Source organism: Oratosquilla oratoria, chromosome 12, assembly GCF_046742065.1.
Source record: "Oratosquilla oratoria isolate Oo_2021 chromosome 12, ASM4674206v1, whole genome shotgun sequence".
Classification (NCBI taxonomy): domain Eukaryota; kingdom Metazoa; phylum Arthropoda; class Malacostraca; order Stomatopoda; family Squillidae; genus Oratosquilla; species Oratosquilla oratoria.
In genome coordinates, this window is record NC_134788.1 from 56,929,660 (window position 1) to 56,954,514 (window position 24,855).

Below are 24,855 nucleotides of genomic sequence, written 5' to 3' on the forward strand. Positions count from 1 at the left end.
CGGTCTGCCCTGTCACTACCCCTACAAAACAACATAAACACGTTACGGGAATTGTGGGGAATAAAACCAACATTAGCAGTTTTATTCCCGGAAATCTCTATTCACTTAAAAACACAAGATTAAAAATGAAGGTGAATTTTTAGTTTCGACCATGGGCGCAATATAGCAATAGAAAATTATTAATTTTGTAAATTATAATGTATCAACGTAATATGCAATTCTGTGAGCGGAAATGAAAAACAAAAAAGGTGCTAAAACAGATTTCGTAAGTAACGAAGTCATGTCGGACGATTGGTACGCCATGTTTGTTATGATAGATGCCGACGTCGAAGAAATGAAAGGATGATAAATTCGTCTAACCTAACCTGTGTTTAATAAATCATTACCTGCAAATTAAATGTCATCCGACTCGTCCTCGTTGTCGTCGTCGTGAGAGACATTGGCGGGCTTTTCAACCACTCTCTCAGGTTGCAGGGTATACAAAGATCTTGCAGCTTGAAGGAACGCATGTATATCCGCTCCATAACATTCCTTCAAGAAAATGTATTTGGCGAGGTGCTGTCGGAAGTACCGAGGCCGTCAATTGACAGTCAACAAGATGGCGTCCAGATTCTATGCTACCGACTTCGTTCATTAGCATATTTGCTTGTAGCAAGGTATTTTTTATTTTCATTTCCGCCCACAAAATTGCATATTACGTTGATACATTTTAATTTACAAAATTGATAATAAATTTTCTGTTGCTATATTGCGCCCATGGTCGAAACTAAAAAAATACCCAAATGACTACAGTCGGAGTGGAGCGAGACTAGACCAATGTAAAATGGCTGTCTGTGTTGTGGACGCTATCATGTCATAGCTATAATAGCATGAATGAATGCGGTGGCATGGACTCAAAAACTGTCGAAGTTTTCGCAATTTTCTTGTCAAGATACATGCATCTTGGTTATAACTTGGTTGTAACTTTTGCTAGGCCTATGCACTCTCGCCGTCGGCAGGCTAGCAACGAAACGTGTCAAAATAGTACTCACTTTCCGAGGCATTTTTTTGCACTGAAGCCACACACAAGGCGCACCTCACGATAAGGCGCACCACCCGATTTTGGCCGATTTTAAGGATTTTGCCCGCGCCTTTTGGTCCGAAAAATACGGAAAATAATACTCTTCCCATAGACCAACCTTAAAAGGACAACAGTTACTAAACTGATAGTTTTAATTACTTGCTTTACTTCTAGTACCTCCTCTGGCATATGAATTGGTTTCAATAACTCCCAGGGTGAGAAACCAGAAATTTTGTCACTACGGCAATAGTCTTCAACAGATATCACATACAAGAAAAGTAAGAGGTAAAAAAAGGAAGAACCTTGTATAGAGTATTGGCTGTATGCTTTATGCAGTTAATGTTTTATTGACTTTAGTGATATCCCTCTGGATCAAGTCACTCAAAAAAGAATATTGATTGATTTTACTTTCTGCTGACACTCCACTTTACTATACTCCTTAAGTCTCTCCTTAACTATCTCTACAACTTCACCTCTGGTTTGATATAGGGCAGACATGTTAGTTGTAACTGACAAAAAAAAAGAAAAAAAAGGGGGGGGGGGATAAGGAGCAGAATTTTTTTTATTTTATTTGTTTATTTATATATTTATTTATTTATTTATTTATTTATTTATTTATTTTTTTTTTTTTGACAACTGGTATCATTCTTGGATTAGTGTTTTTAGATAACCAAAATAACCCAAAATGTCCTGGTGTGGAAACAGGCATTATCTTCTCTATCTTCTCCCTTAAAATAGAGGTAGCCCACCAAGTTATGCACCCATCCCACTGCTATCTGTCAACCATTTGCTTCTCTTTATTTTAATTCCTTGTGGATGCAGGGTCATCCCTGTCCTTCTCCCACTGCCTGAGTCAGAAGCTCCCTTCCTGTATAATACAACTAGGTAAATATAATAGAGACTTCATAGTGGCATATCTCCACCCCAAAACAATACAAGAGCCTGGAATGAAGCTGAATATCAAGAAATTTTATTGGACACTACTCTTCTCCTAAAGAAAAATGTTGATAATTACGCTTTCTCAGGGTTTGCAAGTGAAGTTGGGTTTTTAGGTACTGGTGTGTAGTTAGAGAAGCTAGGTACAAAAGTATTTTAAGAAATTGGGATATTATTGATTTGTTGGATGAACTAATAAGAATTGAAAAGTGAGTACAGGGCAATGCACAAAGAAATAACTCAAAAGAGCTAATGACAAGACCAACAAGGAGCTTGATGATCTGAAAAAAGAAATATGATAAAAAATGAGAATGAATGAATGAAAAATAAAGATGAAAACAAAAACAAGCTCTTGAAAAAAGAGTGGCGACCAAGAAAGTAGGAGAAATAATTACGAAGACTGATCTACGAGAAATAAGAAACAATGGAAAGTGGAACAAGAAAATCAAAAGTTAACTTTCAAAGTAATTAAGGAAAAAGAAAATTGGGTCAGGGACACAGTGGGTAAAAAAACACATTGTAGTTATGGTATTAAAGAAAAACATAATGTACCCAGATATCAAAGATGAGAAAGAAATTGCTACAGCAATTCTGAAGGAGATACAAGAGGAGGGACAGGATATGGACTATAAGATTGAGGAAGTGCATAGAATAGGAAAATACTCTAAAGAAAAACAATATAGGCCACTAAAAATCAAACTAAGGTGTCTCAAAAGATAGCAGAAAAAGTACTTTCAAAAACAACAAAACTAGCAAATAGTAAAAATTAAAAATAATGTATAGATAAAATAAATAAATAAATAAATGAGTGGTGAGGAAAAACAGATGAAAAGGCACTTAGAAGTGAAGCAAATGAAATGAAGATTGTGAATCACTACAGAGAAACTTAGAATCTGGAAAATGAGTAAAAAAAAAAAAAAAAAAATGGAAGGGAACTTTAACATCAAGAAATGTAGTATAACGGAGTTTGGAAAAAATAAAAAAAGAACATCGAGGAAATACACCCTGAACATAAACACACCCTAAACATGCAAATAAATATAAGTAGGGGGTTGTGCTATTTTGCAAAAGCCATCCTTTCGATGCAGTAACCCCAAACAATATGGTTTAGGCTTACCTAAATCCGAGAGTACCAACATTTGGTCCATAGGATCATCTAAACCCCCTGTACATGCTGTTTGAAAGTTGTCACCCACAAAATCAACCAAAAATATGATGTGTGATTTTGCATGATAATCAGTTTTTTGTATTTACCTAGTTGTATCTTACGGGAAGAGAACTATGTGGCACACAATCTTCCACATCTAAATCCAAATTGTATTGGATTTAGTATTTTGTTCTCCAACTGTTTAATCCATTTACTTTGGATAACTTTTTTTTGGATATTTTTGCTATTGTACTTGTAAGGGAGACTGGTCTATAGTTGGTTGGATTTTCTTTGTCCCCTCTTTTGTATATTAGTACAATGTTTGCATTATTCCAATCTTGTGGTACGTTTCCTTCTTTGAGAAATCAATTGTCTTGTGTATTTTGTCCACTAGTTCATCTATACATTCTTTCAATATCCAATTTGCAATTCCATCCAGCCCATGTGACTTTCTGATGTCTAGGTTTTTATTTGTTCCCTTATTTCTTTCTGTGTCACAGTTATTTCTTTCATTGTGGGGGATCTTTTTCTCTGTCCTTCCTCCCAATTTTGTGAGCTTTCAATTGTGAATACAGATTCAAAATGTTTTATCATAATTTCAGCCATTTCTGCATCATTTACATATTCTTTATTTCTTTCGTGTAGTTTCACTATTTCATATTTGTCTTTTAGTTTGTCATTTACATATCTGTAGAATAATTTAGGTTGATTCTTGCATTTTTCTATTATGCCTTTTTCATAGTTTCTTTTTCTTCCCTGCATATTTTTCCATATTCAATTTTTAGTTTGATGTATGTTTGCCATTTTCTTTTTTGTTTTTTGTTTTCATCTTTTCCAGGCTTTGTCTCTTCCATCTTTAGTGTGTGTGTACGTATTTACCTAGTTGTATTTTATGGGAAGGGGAGCTATGCTTGTGGTGTCCCACCTTTGTATCTCACAGTGTCTAGTTTGCTCTTACATTCATGAGTGGTTTTTGCACACACTATTTTTTTGTCTAGTTTGTTCCAAATGTCCACCACTCTGTGTGGAAAACTGTTCTTCTTCACATCTCCTCTATAACTATCTTTTCTAAGTTTCTTTCAATGCCCTCTTGTCCCAATTTAACAAGTGTGTGTGTGTGCTTTCAGGTGAACTAATGAGTGGAACAGAGTATGTATAATTGTTTACAGGATCATAATACTATTTCTCTTTTTGGAGGTTCAATCAATATGGCTAGCATAGACACAAGATCTTGTTCCAGGAAGACTCTGTGTGGTGTGGACTATATATAGAGAGAGCAGAATTACCGCATGGGATGCTCCCAACTGGCAAAGATGTCATACAGAATATGCTCTACATGCTGTGGCCAAAGTGGGCAGGCCAAGCTCAGTACTCCAAGGATGCAGCTCAGCTGCTGGCAGAGCTGGTTCAGGAACACTGACTATTCTGCAATATGTACACCATCCACACCTGACACATAAAGAAACACATCCTGAAGCTGTACAGTGAATTCGTCACTCTGATCCAAACACGGAAACAGTGACAAAGTGACAGTTTTCAAGTGAGAGCAGCAGGCTTCAATGAAAGGATGAAACAGTTGATGGACGTGTTCTGTCAGGACTCTAAAATAGGCAAGATGATGGAACTGAAACATGAGGTGAAAATGGGTGAAATGGAATGGGCCCTCCTTGAAGATCCAGGAACCCAGAAAAAAATGTACTGTGAAGACTTCTTGGACAGGAAATGGATGAAAATGATGGAGCATCAGGGCAGGGACATGTAGTCTTGAAAGAATGAGAGCTGTGAAAAAGAGAAAGAAATCTCTGTGTCAGTTGTATCCTTTGAGGACAGTGAACAGTCTGATTCTGAAGATGCTGGCATAGACACACACAACACCTCTGATGCTGAAAGTCATATTTCTGCTGAAGGAGGTAAGGGTCCAAGTGTTATGAAGTGGTGGATGGCAACAGACACAGTCATTCAGCAGCATGATGTATTGCCACACCAATATCAGTACCTCCACGAAAGTATACGGAAAGTCTGACCAGAATTCTACGAGACTGTTGATAAATTGAAGAGCTGCTAACACATGTCTGAGTGGCAAGCAAAATCAACTGTGATCATAGTCTGCAACAAAATGTTTGGGTAAAACTGGAAAGCACATCATGAGCCAGAAATTATTGATCTGGGCACCCTGCCAGAATCCAAGAGTGTCATGGTGCTGGATGAAATTGTCCAGGAGATCATGGACTCTGATGAACAAGTAGTTGTGACTTATTCTGATGACAGTCAAAGAAGCAGGGTACTGGTTATTTTTCTATTCAGGTTATCACTGTCATTGGAACATACATTACCCTACTGACCATGAGCATTGCTTCTGAGTCCAGGAATAACTTGGCTGCTCTCAGGATGGCAGTTCTTAAGATCCTGGACAGCTCACAAGTTTGTGTCCCAGGAAAGGTTCCAGCATACAAAGTATAATGAGGACATCTGAGATGCCATACTCAAAGTAGCAGTGGATCAGCAGCACAGGTCAAAGCCAAGTTGACGAATTTTATCGACAGAAAGCAATCAGAGTCAATAAGGGCCTATGGCAGTGTGGTTAGGAAATGAGGAAAGCTACCATAAATTATGCTGGCATGGAACACAAAGCAAGATGAACTGAAAAACAAGGCCTGCAGGACAGAGATTGCCAATGTGGCAGTAGATCGAAAAATAAAAGATAAAAAAAATGGACTAGCTGAAAAGAATGGGAGGACCATTCACCTCAGCTGCTGCAATAGATGAGCATGTGGCAGACACTGACAACAAGCAGTCAACAGCGTCAACTAGAGCTCCGAATTAAGACGAAAATTCTCAATAGTGCAAGAAGAGCAGGGGGCCTGGGTTGTATTGAGTGGGAGAGGGAGCACTTGTGGTTGCCTAAAACGGTCTAAAATAGTGCTAGTAATGTCTATCGAGAGAAAATGCAACGAAATCAAGAAGGATCAAGTGAAAATGGCGACGATTTTGAATCGAACGTCGACACGAACGCAGAGCCCTCTGGAGGCGCTATACCGAAACTTAATGTAAACAGAGGCCTGGAAACGCCAATAGGACTGCTTAGGCTAGGTACTGATGATCCTTTTTCTGGTTTTGGTAAGTACGAAAGAAGAAATTTGAGTCGAATCATAGACATGGAAAGGGAGATGAGTTTTAACAGAAACTCATGGGAAAGGGAATTCATCGAACGAAAGAGGTTATGAATTTAAGAATAGACTTCTTCGAAGTAAATAAAGACGTGTGTGATTTAAAGAAAAAGAATACTGAAATAAACAATGAACTGTGTGAGTTAAAAAAGAACTAATTGAGGTTAAATGTGAAAATGAAAGGATGAAAAACAAAGATACCACCAATAGTGAGAATTTAAAAAGTGGTATATTACAAAAATATAAGCAATATCTGAAAGAATGGAAGAAAAATTAGGAGAGGAAAATTTGCGGAAGATTAAGAAATGGAATGAAAAAGAAAAACAAAGAGATAGCTTTTAAGAAGTACTACAACAGCAAAGGCAGGAGAATGCAAAGGACACAAAAATTCAAGTTATCAAAGTGAAAGCAAATTGGGCTAGGGATACAGTGGATAAAAAAGTGTATTGTTGTAGATGAACTAAATGAAAAACATGGCATGGTTAGGTATTTGAGGGAAAAAGCAGAAAAAGAAATAACAAAAATAATCACAAGACAGAGACCAAGAAGTAGAAAAGGAAGAAGTATATAGAAGGGAACAATATTCAAAAGAAAGAAATCTACCTCTAAAGATAAAACTAAGGTCACAAATGGTAGTAGAAGACATACTAGCAAAATCAGGAAAGTTAGCAAAGAGTAAACACTACAACAATATATGGATAAAAAGGGAAATGTATGTCGAGGAAAAAGAAAGAGAAGACACTTAAGAGATGAAGCTAAAGAAAAAAATGTCAAGAGAATGGAGGCCAAAAGAAAGGAGTTCTACTGGAGAGTCCTAGACATGAGGCTGAGAAAGTGGTATGCTTGCAGGGTGTAGGACAGTTGCTCACTGGATAGTTGCTCACCGGATAGTTGCTCACCGGACAATTGCTCACCGGACAGTTGCTCACCGGAGAAGTGACAAATAGGACATTTGCTCACCAAAGGATTATTTTTTACTTTTCTTGAACTTAATAACAAACAATATACAGGATTTTTTTTTAGTTATATTGTATTATACATACAGCAATAATACAGAAACAATATCCAAACTTTTAGTTTTTAATTCATTATAAAATCAAATACCAATTTCTTCCATCAATATATAGTAATGATCTTTAACTGGTCCAGTCTAATGGTGTGGCTAACTGTTCGTATGTATCTCTGTCATTTAATAAGTCGAAAATTTTACTTTCATAGTCTGAATTGACTCCTAACCTTAACACTTCTAGTTCATAAACTAGAAGTGTTAGGGTAAGTAGTCAATGAAACCCACTAAAAACAATACAATAGATTATATTGTAGAGTTTGATAAGTTCTTGGCCTCTAACAATTATGATAAAGATTTACTTTATCTGTGCCAGGGGTATGCTGCAGGAAGTCAGTGTCTTCCTGACTTTCTAAATGCAGTTGGCCACACCATTAGACTGGACTTGTAATCCACAAAGGACAATAAACCCACTTCAGTACTGCACCAGTTATAAAACTGTAATCACTATATGTTGATGGAAGAAATTGGTATTGAATTTTATAATTAATTAAAAACTAAAATATGAAAGTTTGTATATTGTTTGTGTATTATTGCTGTAATAAATTTCAATATAACAAAAAATTCTGTATTATTGCTGTAATAAACTTCAATATCACTAAAAAATCCTGTATATCATGTTATTAGGTTTATATATTGTTTGTATATTATTGCTGTAATAAACTTCAATATAACTAAAATAATCCTTTGGTGAGCAAATGTCCTATTTATCACTTGTTCGGTGAGCAACTGTCCGGTGAGCAATTGTCCGGTGAGCAACTGTCTGTACCTGATGCTTGCATAAGCAAAATGAAAGAAACAGCAAACAAAATGGATAAGGACAAAAATTAAAAGTGGCTTATACTAACATAGAGAGACAAAATTAAGGGGTCCATTGCCACCAAATAGTGTTGGACATGGGTTATATAATAATCATTGGATTAAAAATAGAAACAAGAAACAGGGCGGAGTCATGTTTCTGGCCAAGAAAAACATAGATGAGATATAAACAGTGTGGAAATGATCATTATAAAAGTTGAAGATAGCGACACGAAAAGTAGAAGGTTTGTATTGATTTGTGTGCTCACAAAAATGGACTCTTGGAAAGAGAGTGAGTATTCTAAAATGTTAGAAAATATAAGGAGAGAGTGAGTATTCTAAAATGTTAGTAAATACAAGGCATTCATTGAGTGAGAATGGAGGTAGCATGGTACTTATGGGGGATTTTAACTGCAAAGAAATCTGTTGTGAAGAGATGACAGTGAAAGGTGGAGAGGATCTATGGGGAAATGTATTACGTGGCATGACTATAGAAAATACAATTACACAATAGGTAAAAGAAAATACCAGATATAGAAGTAATGAAGAACCATCAAGACTAGACTTAATATTTACAACAGAACCTGAAATTGTGAATAAAATTTAATACAAGGCACCATTTGGGAAGAGTGATCACATATTGATAAAACTTGAACTAGAGGAGGACTTATATATAGAGAGAATGAGAAATACAGAAAAGGAAGACTATTGCACAACAAAACAGACTTTAGGAAACATAAGATTTTTTTTTTTTTTAAATGCAAATTGGAAAAAATTGTACAATCAAGAGACACAAGTGGAAGAGAAATGAATGATTCTGATGAAAATATATAATGAAGAAGTGGATAAATATGTACCTAGACAGAGATGGGAAAAGTTGTATAATTGCCGGTTCAGCAGAAGATGCAGTGAGGTGAAAGAGGAGATAAAGTTTGGAAAAGATGGAAAAAAGATAACATGGTCAGTGGAAAACATACATCAAAGAAATGAATATGTAAAAGTGCACAGAGAGGAAAAAAGAAATTATAGAAAAATGTAGAGATCAACCTAAGCTATTCTATAGATACAAAATGGTAAATCTAAAAATAAACAGGAAATGGTGTAACTATGTCTTGGAAATATAGTGTACAAAGAAGATTTAGAAATGGCTAAAGTCATGAACAACTACTTTAAGTTGGTTTTCACTGGAGAAAAAGTACAGCACTGGGATGATGGAAACAAAGTGTAATCCTCCACCCCCATGAGGGAAATAAGAATAACACAAAAAGAAATAATGGGAATATTGATGAACATTGATGTCAGGAAATCACATGGCCCAGACAGAATAGCAAACTGGATACTGAAAGAATGTAAAGAAGAATTAATAGATAAAAAATATAACATAACAAGTTGCTCATTCAAAGAAGGAAAAATACCCAATGATTGGAAAAATGCCAATATTGTTCCAGTATACATAGGAGGAAACAAAGAAGACCCACCAAATTACAGACTGGTTTCCCTTACAAGTATTGTAGCCAAAATTTGTAAAAAAAAAAAAAAAAAAAAAAAAAAAAAAAAAAAAAAAAAAAAAAAAAAAAAAAAAAAAAAAAAAAAAAAAAAAACACCGGGAAGAAAACAATATAATAAATTCAAGACAGTTTGGATTCAGGCAGGGAAGATCATGTGCTACAATTTTTATCTGTTTCTGCTTAAGACTAAAAGATATACAAGAAAGGGTTGGATGGCCTGATTGCACTTTCCTAGACTTACAAAAATCCCTCAACAAAGTGCCACATAAGAAATTATAAAAAAAAAAAAAAAATGAAAAATATCGGAGGGGATAAAGTAATCTACTAAACTGGATAGAGGATTTTTTTTTCACATGAAAGAAAAATGAGGGTAGTGCTCAGAGAGAAGAGTTCAGCTTAGAAAGAGATGATTAGTGGAGTTCCACAGTGATCAGTATTGGCTCCAATAATGTTTGCTATTTATATGAATGACATGGATGAAGATGTGGAATGTTACATGGGTTTCTTTGTAGATCATGCTAAATTGCTGAGGAAAGTGAATACTGAAACGGATTATGAATCACTGCAGAGAGACATGAACAAGGTTTGGAAATTGAGTCAGTAGAAAGTAGACTTCAACATCAAGAAATGTAGCATAATGGAATTTGAATGGAATTTGGACAAAGTAAAAAAAGAATATAAGGTCAATATCAAATCAGAATGAAAGTAATAAAGAAAGTGGGAGTAACCATTACAAATGACATATCCCCTGATAAATAGATAAATCAAATTGCTGGAGAATCATACAACTTACTAATATCAATAAAGATGGCCTTTACTTATTTGGATGAAGAAATTGTATAGAAAAAAAATACTAGTCACACTGATAAGGCCTAGACTGGAGTATGCTGTGACACTATAGTCATCCAGTACCAAAAAGAATATAAAGAAAATTGAAAGAATCCAGAGAGCAACTACAAAGATGGCCCCAACAATTTCAAACCTGTCATATGAGGAGAGATTGTCAAAACTGAATTTACCAAATCTGGAACAAAGAAAAGAAAGAGGTGACCTGCTGACCATCTACAGAATAATGAAAGGCATGGAAGTCCTTGATACAGAGGGCTAACACTAAATTGGGATAAGAGAAATACAAGGAGACATAAGAAGAAACTCAAAAGTGATAGCTATAGAAGAGACCTGAAAAAACAAAATAGTTTTACACACAGAGCAGTAGATCTCTGGAACAAATTGGATGAAACAATAGTGTGTGCAAAAACTATACATGAATTTAAGAGCAAACTAGACACTGTGAGATGCAAAGATGGGACATCTCGAGCATAGCTTCCCTTCCCATAAGATACAAATAGATAAATATAAAAGTAGAACACCTGTACCTACAGGTTTGCTATGCTCAAAACGGGTCACTTTCCCTGCCAAAGTCAAGCAACCTATTCCGCCTCATGAAAGACCACAAGAAGCTTTCAATCAAAACCCATGCAGTGAACCCGAAAATGTATCTAAAGAACATTAACTTCAATGCAGAGGTGACAATGGAAACTTCTAATGAGGCCATGGACATAATCCTAGGTCACTATCTGTTGACAGTGTTGGTGAACAATAACACACTCTGAACACTAATATTGGACACATATTCTGGTTTTGCTGTGCTTGATGTTACTATTATTTGTCTCTAATTAATCTAATGTCCTTACTGTATTACTGTATTGTGAGGCAATTTTGAGTCAAAAACATTTTTGGGGAAGTGCAAACTTCAAGGCATATGTGAGGGGGTTAGGCTTGATTAAATGGTTAATGATTGGTATTTTTTTTTTTCATTTATACTGACCATATCCATATTGTAAGGGGGGGTATATCAAAAAGTTGGTACTAACACCCCCCCTAACAAAGTAGACTGAACACACAGAACTGCTCCACTTCCTACTTGAACACAACATACATAATGCACTCATACAAGAAAAAACACACAAAAGAATATATCTCCATTCACAAATTACACAAGAGAAGACAACACAAAATACAATGGTTGACCTATAACACTAGTACACATCTGCATACCTTTCTCAAACAAAATATGGGACACCAAATATATAATCAATCACAGACACCATCACTGAAATAATCATAGCCCGGACACAAATTAGCTGCAATATCACAAACATATATATCCCTCCAAATACATAAACTCCAAGGAATTATCCCACAACTCCAACCTCACAACTTGATAACAAATGAACATACTAGCAAGTGATCTGAATACACAACCACACTGACTTGTCACACAAACAGCAGATCAAAGAGGACACAAGATTCTTGAATAACTCCCTAACCTATACAAAATTAATTCCTGCATCAACCCCAACAACCTCTCCAAAAGGATCAACAACCAGTATTATCTGACATAACAATGTGTTCACCCACAATACAAAACCCAAACCACATAGGAAACCATACATGATCTATCATTTGATCATTTCCCATCTAAAATCACCATAGAACCAGAAGAGAATCTACAAACCACAACCAACAAGACTAATAAACTACCAAAAAGCAAACTGGCAAAATTACCTAAAAGACATTAAGAAGGAACTAGAACATTTTAAAATAGACCAATTCCCATGCCTGGATAAAGCTGTAAACAAAATAGTAACTACCATCCTGAAAGCAAGTAAAAAACACTTACCCAGAGGTTACTACAAAAAATAATCATCCCCAGCTTCACACATGAGATAGCATCCTTAAAGAAAAAGTAAACAACTTAAAAAAGAAATTTTGCATACAAAAAAAAAAAAAAAAACTAAAGCAACTAAGTAGCAACATTGCAAAACAAATTAACAAGAAACAAAAGGAAAACTAGGAAAAAAAAAATAAACAAATTAGGTTGAAAGACTGACAATGGAAAAATGTGGACAGCAGTAAAAGCCATCAAGAATCAAAACTGAATCCCCCATCACCACACATGAAGCAGTTAAGGCAACCCAAGACAGAATATCATCACATAAACAGCAATACAGAATCATCAACAAGCCTTTCTCAAAAATCTAACTTCAAGCCCACCATACCACTATACCCTTTATAAGGGAGGTGGCCAAAGTCAAAGACAAAAACCACTCCCACCCATTTCATCCCCACATCCACTCCACTGCCATTCATCCCCCCTTCCCTCTTTTTTTGGCTCCTCCTGGATGATGGGTCATCATCTTTGCATCTCACCCACTGCCCTGGGCCAGAAGCAATGCAGCAAGACACAGTACAATCACAGCATGGGCACCTAATCTCAGTGAGACACACCTCAACACCCTTCAGGCCATACAAAACAAAGCATTAAAAACAATCACAGGCTGCACATATACAACACATACAGACCACCTAAATTATGAAACAAAAGTCCTCAAGGTCAAAGATCACCTTGACATGAGAGACACAAAAACACTTGCTGCAACTTCCACAAATACAGCACACCCATTACACTACATAGCAGAACGCCACACATGCCAGAAAAAAAAAAAAACATTCAAATACCTATATCACATACAAATACTTTCTTCTCTTCTTCCAAAACCACCAAATACCAGCCTCTGGAAACATATTCATAATCACATCACCCACTGTTCCATTAACACATTAAAAGACAAGACATTGCTGCATGCCAGACCCCCTGATATCCCTCCCTCTGAATCCTCTCTCCCAAGAAAGGACAGAGTCCACCCGGCCAGACGGCGATGCGGCCACCACCCAGCAGCCCTTCGAAGCTACCAGAAGAGACTGGATGACCGCTTTGTGGACAAATGCCCAGGATGTAACACTTCACCCCATACTATTCAACACGTCATGGAAGACTGCATTATACACAATCATGCATGCAAACAACACAACATACACTCCATAAAGGATTTGTGGGAAAACCCTGTTTCAGCCATGACATTCCTTGAGACGGGACTGCTCAGACAGACAGTCTAGGGAACAACAACATCCACAGCAAGGCCACTTCATTTAATCGGCAACCCTCCCTCTCCATCCACTCATGCAGAAAAAGAGAAGATGGGGAGAAATCCCTACAAACTGTTTCAAAATATAATTCATGCACACTCCCTCACCCCCATCCCCCACCCACTCCCATGCATCACAGCATCATCCATACACAACCATTCTTCCTTCACCCCTATCTTCTGTCTTCTCCCTTCCTCAACAGACATTCTCCTTTTTCTCAATGCCCCTTTTACCCCATCCATCCATCTCATCCTTGGTCACCCCCTCATGTTCAGTCTTTCCACCTCTGCCTTCCACACACCTTTTGCTAATCTTTCTTTACTCATTCTTTCCATGTGTCCAAACCATCCCAATACTCTTTCATCAACCCTATCTCCCAACTCCTTTTCCACCCCCAACTCTCCTCCTCACCTCATTTTTCACTCTGTCCAGCCTAGTAACCCCTATCATAGTTCTTGGTCGTTTTATCTCAAACGAGCATAACTCCCCTTCCCATAAAATTCAACTAGGTAGATACATTTAAACTCTTCCTCTCTTATGTTCCATGTTTCTGCCCCATACAGTGCTGTTGGCATAATCTCCTCTTAGCATCCATTCCCAAATATCTTTTTCTCATTACACATTTTAATCCCACAAGGCATTTACTTGCTTCTCTCAGTCTACATTCTACCTCTACCTCCACTCCTCCCTTTTCAGCCACATTAACACTCAAGTATCTAAAGCAATCCACCTCCAGTTTCTCTCCCTTAATATGCACTTTCAATTTGCTACCATCCACTCTCCATGTACATCTCATCATCTTACTTTTACCTACATTTATCTTCAACTTCCTTCTTTTGCACACTTTCCCAAACTCTGTCACTAACTTCCTTAGTCCTTCCTCTAATCCTGCCACAAGCACAGTGTCATTAGCAAACAACTGGCTTATCTTCTACTTTATTCCATTTTCTTTAACCATTTCCAATCCCTGGCCCATTACCCTTGCATTTACCTCTTGCACCACCCTATCCATATATAAATTGAACAGGCTAGGCAACATTACACATACCTGGTAAACTCCCACCTTTACCTCAAATGATTCACCCTCACCATTTCTAATTCTAACACAGGCTCTACTCTTGTAAAAACTCTTGAGTGCTCTTAACAGCTTTCCTCCTATCATATATATCTGCAATACTGACTTCCTGTCTACCATGTCATGAGCCTTATCCAAATTCATAAAGGTCCAAAAAAAAATCCTTATCTTTTCCAAAACCTTTTTCATATATCTGCCTTAGCACTGGATGCTGAACAATACAAAAGTGGGTCACCATGAGCATAGCTCTCATCCTGTAAAATACAACTAGGTAAATACAATTAGGTAAATACAAAAATCTGATCCACACAACCCCTACCTGTCCTAAACCCATACTGTTCTTCACTGATAACTCCCTCTGTTCCTCTCCTTATCCCCTCAATCAAAACCCTTTCATAAGCCTTCCCAACTACACACAACAAACTGATCCCTCTGAAATTACTACATTCATACTTGTCCCCTTTTCCCTTGTAAAGCAGAACTATACAGGCACTCCTCCAGCCCTCTAGCACTCTACCCTCCTTAATGCAAACATTAAACAACTTCACCAGCCAGTCCACCATCACTGTTCCTCCCTTCTTTAGACACTCCACAATACACCCATCTAACTTGGGTCCCTTACCTAATTCTATCATTTTAATAACTGCTTTCACCTCATCTTTTCTTATTCATCCTCCATTTTCCTAATTCATTACTGTCATTTTCTTAATGCTTCCCATTGCAACTACCTTTCCCTCCTTGTCCTACTTCACATTTACCAACTCCCAAAAATACTCTGCCCATTTTCCTCTTACTGCCATCTCTTCTATTATCATCTCTCCATCTGTGCTTTTTACCTTTTCTTCTCGAATTGATTCGCCTATTCTTCCTGTCTTAATTTCCTTTCAAAATTTATTTTTATTACTTTCAAAAATTTCTACCATACTCTTACCTTGTTTCACATTTGCTCACCTCTTTGCCTCCTTTATCTTATGCTTTATTTCTCTTCTCTTTCTTATGTTCCTCTCATATGATTCTCTCATCCTACTTTGTAACCAATCTGTGAATGCTTGCTTTTTCTCCTCTACAACCTTTTTTACTTCCTCATCCCACTACTCACTACCCTTCCATCTATTTCCTCCCATCCTCCTTGTTCCACACAGCATCTTTGCACACCTTGAGACTCCCTCCTTGAACCATCCCCATTCCTCCTCCACTTCTAGTTCTCCTCTATCCTTCACTTGTTCCCACTCTTCTATCAGCTATTTCTTGTACTCCTTTTCTTTCTTATTGAAGTAGTTTACTCTTAGCACCTCCCTACCTTATGTCTTTTTCCTCTTTCTCCATCTATCCTCCACTCTCAACTTACCTTCTACCAAAAAAATTATCTGATATTCCACTGTCTCCCTTTAGGTACCACTATATAGTCTATGAAAGCTCTTTCCACCCTTTCATCCACCACCCTCTTCCATGTGTACTTATATTTGACTTTCTTCCTAAACACTGTGTTTGCTATCACCAACTCTCTTTCTAGACACATCTCCACCATCATCTTTTTACTATGATTTTTTCCTGGAACTCCACACTTCCCAACTGGTCTCCTAGCCTAGCACTGAAATCTCCCAATACCGCTAAATTGATATTTCTCTCTAATCCCTCTATACACTTGTTTAAATCTATCCAAAAAGCCTCCTTTTTCCTCTACACTCTTGTCACTACCAGGTCCATACACACTTACAAAAGCTCACATCTCCCTTCCAAATTTCACCTTCATCCACATTAACCTTGAAAAAACCCTCCTTCCACTCTACCGCATGCTTACCTATTTCTTCAATTACTAGTATAGCCACCCATTCTCTCCCTCATCCTCTCTTCATTCCTGACACCCTCCCAACTACACTTCCAAACTTAAACTCACCCTCCCTTTCAACTTAGTTTTACTCAATGCCAACACATCCCTCTTTCTTCTAACAAACATACTGCCTATATCTTCCCTTTTACTCTCATCTGTACCACATCTACGCACATCAAAAGACCCAAACCTTAGGGTACTGGCTGGAAAACTCCTAGACCCTGCCTTTGCTTTTTATAGGAATGTCCCCTTTGGGGCTACAGAGAGTAGGATAACTAATCCTATCCCCATCCCATTTTTGTCACCTTTTACGACTTGTTGAGTGGGAACATTCAGTGGCAGTTTTCTCTCTCCCCTACCACATGGCTTAGCAAAAAAGGATATGAATATTCAGAGAAGTGGTACAGAACAATATTAAGAGTGGGGGAATAGTATAACGGAGTGACAGTGGCAGTGTAAAAAAAGTACCATAATTTCTCTATAAACAAAGATTTCCTCTATCACAGATAAAATTATGTGTGGCTCTGGTTCCACCCTGTTATCATTCTTCTACTACTACTACTACTACTACTAATGATAACAATAATAATAATGATAATAATGATAATAATAATAATAATAATAATAGTAATAATAACAATGATAATAACATCAAGCCTGTTAATATAGCCCCCTTCCCTTTCCACAATAAAGACATGAAGAAACCAATCTTGAAACCAATACAACTGCCACAAAATTCCATACCATACAAACTAATCTCACTGCTACCCACAATATCCAAGCTGTTGGAAAGGTTGGTGGCAGCAAGAATCAAATCAGAAACACCATCCTCCTCCAAACAACATGGTATCAAAGAGGGCCACTCCACTCACAAACATCACACAACAGGTGCTAGAGGGATTTGATAAAATAGCCTTATCAGAAAGATTGGTTATGATTGGTATGGAAAATAAGGCATTTGACAAAGTTACCCAGACACATCCTATCTAAAAAATAATTAATACAGACATCCAAGATGTGATATATTGGTATTTAACCCATTCAACTCCGATGACAAGATGTCTTGTCATTTGGTCAAATAAAACAAAAAATCATAATAAAACAACAAAATGTTTGATGATCAAACAGCACCAGAAAAATATGACGTCATATTTTTCTGGTGCTGTTTGATCATCAAACATTTTGTTGTTTTATTATGATTTTTTGTTTTATTTGACCAAATGACAAGACATCTTGTCATCGGAGTTGAATGGGTTAATTAGATAATGTCATTTGTTCTCCTGCTTACATTGTGTAGTATTCAGGAGCCTTTGTACTGCAAAGGTCCTGTGTTGTTTTGATCATGTCATTGATAGTTGTTGTGATTTCTTTGTTTATGGAGAAGCCAAAGTAGGCTTCCACTATAATTAAAATTTGAGCTGTTTACCCTTCGCCTTTTATTATACATAATAATGATAAGTGGCTAACAAACTTTATAATAGGAAGACAATGCAGAGTAACCCAAAATAACCACACCTCAGGCTATCCAAATATATTATCAAGACATATATCCATAAGAATTACAAGAAGTGGTTAACCAACTTTATAGCAGGGAGATAATGCAAAGTAACCTAAAACAACCTTATCTCAGATATAAAAAGACAATGGATTCTCTCAAGGTGCAATACTTTCATCCTTACTGTTCAACCCCTTCATGAGTGGTCTACCAACTCCTGAACCAGAACTAAATAGGAATATTCTCTCATATACAGATGACTTGACAGTGATAACTCAATACACTAAATACAAAATAGCAGGAAAAAACATCCAGACCTATTTCAACAAACTGGAATAATTGCTCAAGAATAACAGATTCGAAGATTTACTCCAGAAAACAACAGTAATATTGTTCACTCTAAAAATCATGAAAAAGAAACATCAAATGGCCAAACCCTTCTATTGGAAAAGAACCCAAAAATTCTGGATCTAATATTTGATACTCATATGACATTCAGCACACATATCAAATGCCTGACAGCAGAAATCAACAAGAAAACAAACATATTAAAATCCAGCACTAGCACTAACTTGGGACAGCAATATGAAACTCTTAATAAATATCTATAAACAGTTCATAAGACCTCTACAGCATGGCTCCAAATGTTGCTCAACTGAGCTCGCTTATCAACGTGTCCACCAGCTAGTCTTCAACAAAAATTTTACTTCAAATATGATGACTTACAATGAATGGAGATCCAACACCCAGACAGTTATTTTTCCTCCTCTTGTACCAGGTAATTCCAAGTGACACACTCCTTCCACAAGATTACCGAAGAAAATGGACAGTGCTGCTTCAATTACCAAGGAAAATGAATGGTGTCATTGTGATTACCAAAGACAATGTACTTTGCTACTAGCAGTCACAAACAACTTTAAGCTGAATACACTACATATCTGCATGATCTTAAGATCAGGCACCTAATCATGACCTATGAACCACTAACTGAATGGGCCAAACATACATTTTATAAGCATAAAAAAGATACAAATGAAACACAAACAATTCAGAAACATTGCAGAATGGAGTGTTGTGAGTAATAACAGTGTCACAACTCACCTATGGGCCAGGCTAGTCATGACACAAAAAGAAAAAGTAAAGGTTGTGCACAGTTCAGACGAATGACGAGGGTTCAGGCAGGATAACTAAACTCTTTGTTAAAATCAAATATTACATGAACAAAAATAACACATTCAACATAAATGGACATAGAAAAAAATCTATACATATGACATAGAATATACACATAAAATGATTCACCAAGTTGTTTTTGTTGTTGTCGTTCCCTAGACTGTCTGTCCGAGCAGTCCCGTCTTCCCAAGGAATGCCACAGCCGAAACTGGGTTTTCCCACAAATCCTTTATAGAGTGTCTGTTGTGTTGTTTGCATGCATGATTGTGTATAATGCAGTCTTCCATTATGTGTTGTATGGTATGGGAGGAAGTGTTACATCCTGAGCAGCTGTTCACAATGTGGTCATCCAGCCTCTTCTGGTAGCTTAGAAGTGCTGGGTGGTGGCCACACCTCAGTCTGGGCAGGTGGACTCTGGCATGCAGCAGTGTGTTGTCTTTCAGTGTATCAATGGAGCGGTGAGTGATATGATTATGAATATGTTTCCGGAGGCTGGTATTTGGTGGTTGTGGAGGAAGAGAAGAGAGTATTTGTGTGTGATACAGGTCTTTGGGTGTTGTTTTAATGTTTCTTGGTGTGTGTGGGTGTTCTGCTATGTAGTGTAGTGGGTGTGATGTGTTTGTGGTGGCTGCGGCAAGTGTTTGTGTGCCTCTCATGTCGAGGTGGTCCTTGACTTTGATGACTTTTGTTTCATGGTGTAAATGGTCTGTTGGTGTTGTATTTGTGCAGCCTGTAATTGTTTTTAGGGCTTTGTTTTGTATGATTTGAAGGGTGTTGTGGTGTGTCTCACTGAGATTAGGAGCCCATGCAGGACTCGCATAATTCATCACTGAGCATTGTTTGTATATTGTTGTATTAGTTTCTTTGTTTTGTCCAAATGTTGTTCCAGTGATTGACTTAAGTGCGTTAAGTCTAGGTGTGCATTTCTTTTTTATGTTTGTGATGTGTTGTTTGAAAGATATTGATGTATCGTATGTTACACCAAGAATTTTCGGTGTGTTTGTGTGTGGTATTAGAGTGTTGTTGATGTTGAGATGAGGTATGTATTTGTGTTCTTTTGTCCAGTTGGTAATAAGTGTTGCTGTAGATTTGGTTGGAGCTATTTTGAGTCTGTGATGAACCATATGTTGAGTGTATCAAGGTATGGCTGGATTATTTCTGCAGCTTTGTCTGTGTTACAATGTGTGCATGTGATTGTTATGTCGTCTGCGTACGAAGAAATTTGTATTTCTGAGGTGTCTGGTGTGGGTATGTCATGCATGTATAGATTAAAGAGCGTGGGGGATAAAACAGAGCCCTGTGGTACTCCATTCTTAATGTTTCTGATGTGCAATGATTGGCCATTATATGACACATAAGCATTCCTACCTGCCAGATAATTGGCCAGCCATCTTTTGGTGTTATTGTGCATGTCTGTGTTATATATTTTATTTGTTAGGTTGTGGCGGGGGATAGCATCAAAAGCTTTACTAATGTCTAATGTTATAAGAAGTGTTCCATGGTGGGGCCTATCTGAATTGATGCTATCTAAAATTCTTTGTGTGAGGTTTATCAGAAGAGTGTTTGTGGAGTGTAGTGGCCTAAAACCGTGTTGTGTGTCAGCAAGGGGAATATGTGGTGTGACAAGTTGAAGTATTATGCGTTCAATGACTTTGGAGAGGGCGCAGAGAAGTGTGATTGGGCGGTGCGATGTTGGGATTGTTGGGTCTTTGTTCGGTTTTGGAATGGTGATTAGTTTACCATGTTTCCAGATGTCGGGTATGGTGTTGTGTGAATAGCTGTAGTTTAGGTCCTGGAGCCGCAGCGTCTACGTCGTGGGACCACCCCCCAACCCCAAGAGTTGGGGGCCAAACGGTGACAACCAGCCCTAGCCACCAGTTCTACGCAGGTGGCACCGATCCCCAGGAGGAGCTACGACTGCCTTGGGGAGTACCACAATCCTTTTTCTCAACATATTCACCAAGTAGAGTAGCTGGGTGTGCTCTTGTATGTAGCACGTAAGAACAGGTGGGTGAAACGAAGTCTTGATTATGGTGTAGATGAATCTTGATTCCGGTTGCTGAGGTTGCACCAACAGTCTTGGGGGACAAATGGGTAGTTTGAAGTGAAGATTATGTCTGATAACACATGGTAGGGGAAGCTTCTGGTAGGTGAAGTTTTTGGTAGTTGGGAACACTTAAGATAGTTGATGTTTCATGATTGAGAAAATAACAGTGTCGAGTCGCACATAGTCCAGCAGCAGTCTGGAGATGTCCAAAACAATTTGGGAAAATCACAAAGGTTGTACACTTTGCGTGGAGGTGGGCAATAGTTGTGGTCCAAAAGACTTGTTTAGCGGAGTTGTCGTAGTCAACAAACATAGAATAATTTCTACATAGATTCAGATGGGCCCTGGGTGTCTGCTTCTTTTCTTTTCTTCTTTGTTCTTTTCGTGTTCTGGAACTCTCTTCTCTATGTCTCTGTGGTCTCTGTCCAGATCACTCTCTGCTTGGCCTTTTATATCTCATGAAAGGGAGCTTACATTTCAAGTTTGACAAAATGTACATAAAGCAGTAGTTTAAAGATCTTCAGTCAATGGGAAAGCAGTGAGCTTCTGCCAAATTATGATACGTTTCTGAGCTTGGTATTATCTGATAATATGTACTGGGGCATGTTTCAAAAGATGGGTATTGTGCAGTGCTTACTATTTCAGGAAATACACATTAATATTATGAAATATAATACAAATTTATAACATATTCATGCAAGGTGTGTTTTAACCACTTCAGCATGATAACGCCTACACAGACATTATGAGGCGTGAGTGGGTTCACAAGGATACCAGTGTCAGTGTCTTGATTTTTTTTTTTTTTTTTTTTGGCGGTAGTTGTACACGAGTTACCCCTGGATTCTGTGAACTGGTCAGATCACATTTTCTGTGTTTATTATTGTTCAGAATGAAAGAGGATTGATGATACAGCAATAACTTTATATTTTATAATGTAAGTACAGAAGTCCCTCAATTAACACAGATTCAAATAACACGGATTCAATCACACACGGATTTTATTTCAAAACCATCTCAAATGTAGAGAACCGTTTTAAAATTCGCACCGAGTCAGGCACGCATACGCACACACGCGGCAACATCGCAAGCATTTGTGGTGACTGCTTTCTATTTTACCATATACAGTCGATCCTCAGATAACGCGGTCATTATGTACTGGGAACTGCTCAAACAAATGTGTGGGGCAAGGGGATAGCCGTGGGTGGCCGCCTGCGGTCACGTGTCAACCTCCGGGTACTGATGCAGGAGGGAGGGAGGGGAGGAGAGGGGGAGTAGGGGGTGGTAGGGGGGTAGCCAACAAGCTTTAGCTTGTCGCTTCCACCACCCACGCCGTGCTATTGTGAAATTTTACCGCCCTAACCTGTTGAGGGGCTTTGCTTCCACCACTCGCACTGCGTTATCAGAATTTTACCGCGTTAACGTGTTTAGTGTTTCTTGAAATTTTTACCGCGTTATCCATTCTAAGATGTTGTCACATACATAATTTTTATTTTTATTTATGCTTAGTAGCCCATGAGTGTTGAATTCTAAGAGTTGTTTGGGTGTATATTTCATAGAATTCAAGTGATGGTGGTGGTGGCCAGCGACACAAACAGGCATCAGGACAAGCCAGCTAACGGGACGAGGGAGGGAAGACAGGAGGGGACCAGAAGGTGGCAGGGGTGTAGCTGATCAACTCGCAGTGCCTCTCAGGCGCAGACTACACTATATTTACATTGTTTTGTATATTACATAGGATACATAATAAATATTATATTTGTACAATTCCGTTTACATTATTCTTTTTAAAAATCAATTTGTATGATGTTATAAATGAACTTGTGCGGTGGATATTAGCTATCGACAACTGGAACAGCTTTTATGGTAGGAATCACCTATACACAAGGGACGGAGTGCACTTGTCTCCCAGAGGATTTCGGCTCCTTGCTGAATCCCTTGAGCGAGAAGTAGGCATCCTACAGGTTTTTTTCGGGTAGATTACGTGGAAAACTTTAATAGGAGATCATGAAGTGAAGAAATTCCTAGATGTGGTGCAGGATAATTTCCTAAAACAAGTGATTACCGATCCTACGAGGGGACAAAATACCCTGGACTTAATTCTAACAAATAATGAGCACCAAATTAGCAGCGTAATAGTGGGAGATAGTCTAGGCTTAAGTGATCATCAAGAAATAAGATTTAATGTTATTTGGGAAAAAATACAAAGTACGACTAACGTTCCAGTACCAGACTTTAGGAAAGCAAACTTTGACAATATAAAAACCTATTTGAAATTGAATACGAAAAGCCAGGCGGACGTTTCAGACATTCTCGATTCTCGTTGCGGGGCTGGTAGTCAGGTCTGGGTCACGGAGGGTAATATGCATACCTTAGGTCAGGTCATTTGGGGGCGAGGGCCCAACAGTCAGGTCAGTAATTTAGATGAAATGTATAACAATCTAACTGATCTAATTATTAATGCACAAAACACATTTATCCCCCTAAAGTCAATACGGAAAAATAGTAATACTCCCAAATGGATGACGAACAGATTGAAACATGAGATCGGAATGAAAGGACTTTACGTAAAAATAAAAAACGGGGAATCACACCTTAGATCAAGATATAACGAAATGGCAAAGCTGGTTAAAAGGAATACACGTTCAGCGAAACGCAATTATGAAATCAAGGTTGCCAGTCAAGCAAAATCCAACCCAAAGGGTTTCTTTCACCTCTATAGAACAAAGAATAAAGAAAGAATAGGACCAATTAAAAACGATGAAAATGTCATGATAGAATCGGAAGAAAAAATGAGTGAGGAGTTTAACAATTATTTTCTATCGGTGTTTACTAACGAGAGGTTAGATAAAGTACCTGACTGCGATCCGATTTTCAGAGGGGATGAAGAAAGTAGTCTAACTAATATCAGCATTAGTAAAGAAGAAGTAGTCAAGCAGATTGACAGACTTAGAGCTACAAAATCTCCGGGTCCAGACGAAATTTTTCCAAGAATGCTTAAAGAGTGTAAATTTGAAATCTGTGACCAGTTAACTGAAATATTCAATAAATCAGTAGACACTGGTTCTGTTCCAACTGCTTGGAGGCAGGCAAACGTTGTTCCTGTTTTTAAGAAGGGAGATAGATCGTCTATATGCAACTACAGGCCAATCAGTTTGACATCGGTTATAGGAAAAATGCTTGAATCAATAATAGTAAATAGACTCAGAGAACACATTGAAGGGCATAATTTAATTCGTGATTCACAGCATGGTTTCTCCAAGGGTAAGTCATGTGTGACTAATCTTCTATCCTTTTACACTAAAGTATATAAGGCGTCAGACAACAATGAAAATTACGATGTTATTTACCTTGACTTTAGCAAAGCGTTCGACAAAGTGCCACACCAGAGACTACTAAATAAAATCAAAGCCCATGGCATAGAATGAAAAGTGTTAGAATGGATTAGAGCTTGGATTAGTAACAGAAAACAGCGGGTCACCATATATGGAATAAAATCTAGGTGGGCAATGTTACTAGCGGGGTCCCCCAGGGCTCGGATTTGGGTCCCTTGTTGTTTATTATG

At 37.7% G+C, this 24,855-nt stretch overlaps 1 protein-coding gene across 1 annotated transcript in view; it reads right to left on the reverse strand.

Annotated features, from left to right (window-relative positions):
- LOC143030414 (receptor-type tyrosine-protein phosphatase alpha-like) overlaps positions 1 to 24,855 on the reverse strand; it is a 292,993-nt gene that overhangs the window by 115,312 nt on the left and 152,826 nt on the right. The window lies entirely within an intron of this gene.